This window comes from Gavialis gangeticus, unplaced genomic scaffold, assembly GCF_001723915.1.
Source record: "Gavialis gangeticus isolate Ggan-Ray unplaced genomic scaffold, GavGan_comp1, whole genome shotgun sequence".
Classification (NCBI taxonomy): domain Eukaryota; kingdom Metazoa; phylum Chordata; order Crocodylia; family Gavialidae; genus Gavialis; species Gavialis gangeticus.
This window is the reverse complement of record NW_017729014.1, coordinates 11,723,848-11,728,774: the sequence shown is the minus strand read 5'-3', so window position 1 is coordinate 11,728,774 and position 4,927 is coordinate 11,723,848. Positions and strand designations below refer to the sequence as shown.

Genomic DNA, 4,927 nt, shown 5'->3' with positions numbered 1-4,927 from the left:
AAAATTTACTCATCTGTGACATGCTTACCTGTGTAAACTGGGTGAAGCAGTGGATTTTAATAATTGCTAGAAACATGTAAATACAAATGAGGCAGCACTTCAGTGTGAAGGTATTTGTTTTTGTGCTGATGAATAGCTAGCTATTCAGGTATTACTTACCTTAAGCTTTAGCGGTAGATGGCGAATCTTAATTATGTATAAGGTTCGGCAGTAAGATCACGCAGTCCTTCATTCTTCTTTGTTCCATTTTTAATTTATGCAGAACACATGGCTAATAATAGACATCTAAAACTTTCCAAGGCACTAGGAAAATGATTCATCCTGGAATGAATTTACTGGCAACTTTCTAAACCTATATGGAGTATAAGGAGCAGCATATGAGTGTTTAGATCTTGTTCTTGTGAACCTCTGTCCAAGACTGCAGAGTGAAGCTGGTATTGTCTTACAGGAGGCATTTCCTGTAATTCCTCTGTAAGAAGACTATGTGCCGTAGTGGCAATAGGCCTGGGAGCTACAGGACCCTTGTGTCTGTTCTCCCTTTGTCACTGACTGCTGCGATACTTTGAGCAAATAACTGCAGTGCCTTGGTTTATCTGTCCGTGAGATGAGGATAATAGCATCTTTGCGGAGTGTTTTGAAATCCGATTGAAGTCGCTATTTAAGTGCCGAGCTCTGACTGATTTCAGCAAGTTTTAAAACAAATGGAGTCTTGGGTCACATGCTGTATCAATTTATCAGAAAGTGACCTTGTGCAGTGAGACAGCAGAGAACGTGTCTGGAATCTATATATCATTGTAAAACAGCAGCGTAATGTGGGATGTTAGCTGGGAAAAGCCACAGGGCTGGGATTAGGTGAAATGTGAGGTGCAGTGCAATTGCAGTTGCATGGAAAAAAATGGGGTCTGAAAACTTTGGTAACTTCTGCCAACAGCAGCTCTTCAGTTTGTCCTCTGGGCTGAGTTTTCTATAATGTAAGCGACCCAGTTGTGTGTAAACTTTTTTTAATGGTCACTGTCTTCAGAATAGGCTCTATTTCAGCCTGTAGTATTTGAACCTGTGCTTTTTTCAGGTGAGTAGGGCAGCTATGAGATGACAGTTGACTGTACGTGAACATAGTGCCTGGATGAAAATAAGTCTTGGTACTTGTAATTGAAAACTGTACTGGAATTGCTTGATTCTCTTCTAGTGGTCCCTGCACAGAGAAGTCATTAGACTTCCCTACTGCTATTTGAGAGGATTAGAGAGCATATCTTGCAGAAGTACCTGGTTTTTTGTGTTCTAACTGTGGATGCTTGTAACAAGATATGGCCTCGTTCTTCCTTTCGCTGCTTTAAATGCTGTTTCATATAAGGCAGTGAACTCTATTCTGACACCTTTTAGTTTCTTCTATTTCTTTCATTTCTTTTTGTTGTTTGCAGCATTGCTTCTGTCCGTATTGGGAGCTCCTAACGTTTTATTTAAATAACAGAGTAACAGGTACTTTAGGTTTTGGAGCATGCAAAGCACACTCAGCAATGTGTATACTAGATTTTAGGGCAAAGAGATGGATGTCTGTAGTCCAGACAGCAGCAGGAAGTGAAATGTTTTGTTTTAAAGAAAAAACGGAAGCATTTTTGTCTTTGGCTACATGCTGCACATGCACGTAACTAAGGACAACTCAAGTAAAATTGAAACTGTTAGCTCTTTTCCTTCATTCTGGCAGAGTTACCTGCTGGGGTATATGAACTGGAGAGAGAGAAACACTAGATCAGACTTATGCAATATAAAGAATGAATAGAGCAGAGAAGGTCAAATAAAGTAAAATCCTTTGCTGTCTGGTACAAGGGAGGGTTTGGGGAGCTTTCACTGCTTCATTCTGTTGTTGGGATGCTTGGGGATGTGTCAAAGGGAGGAGAGCAGGCCAGTGTGGCAGGGACTTGAATGGCATTGCATGCATGTCAATCCTGTCCTTGTTCTGGGAACTCCACGTCCCACTCTGTCAAGTTCAAGCTCCAACATTTTGAAGTCTTTCTTCTTTTACAATTTTTGAGGAAGCAGGGTTGTATGTTTTTATAACTGTCGCTTCCAAGTTTGAACTCCCTGTAAGTGAAGAATCCATTGGTCTTTGTACTGAAAATGAGATTTCTGATGATGTAACAGAGGCTCTTGTCCTTTGTGTGTTCACTAGCAAGAGAGGTGCTACAGGGAGATCTCTCTGTGCTATAGGAAGTTAGGAAGGTAGCTTAAAGTAAAAGATGCAAAAATACTTAAATTAGCAGTGACAGGAGGAGAAACAGCTTTGGTGATGGACAGACCTTCAATCCACTGACTGGTATGCTTTAATTCTTGTTTCAAGGCTGCTGAATCAGTAGTAAACATGGAAGAAAATATTGCTGTGGCTTATCATAGAACCCCTCCCAATGCCTGACTTCCATATATCCTTCCCTTAGCTTTACCTTGTCCCTACTTATTTGGAAATAAGTAATGAATGTTTGCACATTGCTGCATGCCACTCCCTGCTAAAATATATAGCCTTATGCAAGGCAGTCACTCTGAAGTCCCTGGGACAGGTTGAAAGAAATGTGTGTCTTAAAAAGAAAGCAAGGTGGTCTCGCATCTGTATCAACAAATGGATGCTCCAGTTGTCAGACTTCAGTACAAGCTGTATGGTAAAAGGAGAGGATTAAGTACATGTGAATAATAGAGTATTAAGTAGGTTAATACAGTCCGGGGAGGTACTTTAATGAAGATATTAAAGGAAAATAGTCATTCAGTCCTATATTATACAGATTGAAAGGAAAATAAGCAATAATGCAAACTAAGCATGCCCATGAAATTTCTCTCCTTCTGAAGTTTAGGAGGCATTTATTCTTAAACATATCTTTTAGCTGATATAGGCTTTTGATTCATTAGCCATTGTAGCTATTTTCTTAAGTGTTAAAAGCATATAATATTCTTGGTCAGGTTAGTTAGACAGTAGAAAGAAGAGAGCCACTCAACAAATGTCCGGTAGCCATTTGCTGGAAATCAGCTTTCTGTCAGCTCTGTGCAGATTTGGTTTCTAGTTTTGCCCTCTACAAATATATCCTATGAACATTCCTGTAATCCCCTTTCTCTTCTGTCTGACCACACAAATCTCATGGCTTGCTAATGTATCTGTGGCCAGTTGTGCAAAGTGCAGAATATTTTACCTAAGTGGGATGTTGTGATCACTTTGGTGAATTGCTGTAACACGCAGTTTCACTTGAAGAACATTGATATGGTGTTATTCTGCTAGTTTGCTGTCATGTAGAGTTGTTGGCAGGATATGGGTACATATGGGGGTCAAATTGTAATAGGTGGGAATAGAGGTGAAAAAAAGAGGAGAAAATCCAGTTAGTTGATGCCCAGGGAATATCATAGTGACATGAAGTCCTATGTTCGCTACCTCCTGTCATGCAAGAGATGTTTGGGAGCGTTAAAACTACGGTGACCAGCTAACTGGGGAATGTGATCTGTGTTGCCAGTAACTGAGAGCTTGGCTTTGGCTGTTCCTGTGACAAATCATCCCTCCATGTGAGAGATGCTATTAGTCAGTTCTACTTCAGTTCTGGTTTCTGTAGGCACCTAGAATTGCACCAGTCATCTGGTTAGGCACATTGATAATCTGATGAGAGGAGGACCTCATTAAGTAACTTGCCCTATTCTATGCAATGATATAACCTCTCATACCATGTGAAGTGCTGTCATCCCATGCCATTAGTGGAACTGAAAAAATGTGGTTTTAATGATACCATCTTGTGCCATGTGAAAATGTGTCATAGCTTGAATGAGGCATGCTGAAGCTATTTTTACCAGCTGGTGAATTTGTTATCTGAGTTGGCACGCTTGCTTGCTTTTTCCTGGTCCATTTTTTTCCAGACATTTAGAATTATGGTCATAACCTGGAATAAAAGCTTTTATCAAAGAGGCAGAGTTTAGTTAACTATGGGAGCAATTTCCAGGTGCTCTGGCCAACGTACCCTCACTTGTGGAGCACTGTCTAGCACAGCTGCTGTTTTGGCAGAAAGAGTTCGGACTCTACCTGTTAGCGGGGAATAAACAAAGGAGGATGCGCACAGAAGTGTGCCAGCTCTGGTCTGTACTGTTTTATCTGGAATGGACTTGCTTCCTGGTCCAGTGCTTTGTTTTCTGGGAACTTGGAAGTACTCAGTCATTTGGCGGTGACATGGCTTGAACCATGAGTATTTTCATAATGACTTGAGCACATGAGTACATTGGTGGACATCTGCACAGATGGAGCGCTTAAGCAAAACTCTATCTGAAAGCTTTAGTCTCTGATGTTTTTGTGCAGCACAGCATTTGTGTTAAAGGTTGCTAGGTGTACAAATACTTAGTAAGGTTGCTCTTTTCTTGGAAACAGAGGTAATCCCCAGATGCAGGCAGAGTCCTTAGAGCTTGTTTCATGTGCCATTGAAATGGGCAGAAAACACAAAGCCCTTTTCTCTGGAATTACATGCTGTGCAAGACATGGTTGAGGATTTGCCTCTGCAAGTAGAGGTGCACCAATACATCAGTCCTGTATCGTATTGGCACCGATATAAGGAAAATTGACAGTATTGGGAATCAGCTTTTTTTGGCTCGTGGCCGATTAATGTTGCTGATAAATGCCCTGTGCCTGCGCACAACTGCAGTGCAGTTCACAGGCCAGGAGCGCGGCCCAGCAGCGTGCAGAACAGCCGGGTCTGGCTGGTAAGTCTGTTGTGAGGGAAAGGGTGTGGAGCAGATCGAGGCATATGCCCCGAGATCTGTTCAGGGGGGTGGCCGGGCTGCTGCTGCAGGCTGGAGCCAGGGTGGTGCTGAGCTCTTCCTGGCAGGGGGATGGGCCAGGGCGGGGCTGTTCTCAGGGTAGGCGGTGGGGCTGGGAGTGGGGTATAGAAAATTTTGGGGTGGCTGCAGCCCCCCCCCC

The 4,927-nt window shown here is 42.4% G+C and overlaps 1 protein-coding gene across 1 annotated transcript in view; it reads left to right on the top strand.

Annotated features, from left to right (window-relative positions):
- Positions 1-4,927, top strand: part of KIF1B (kinesin family member 1B) — a 216,206-nt gene that overhangs the window by 7,168 nt on the left and 204,111 nt on the right. The gene's annotated exons all lie outside the window — the stretch shown is intronic.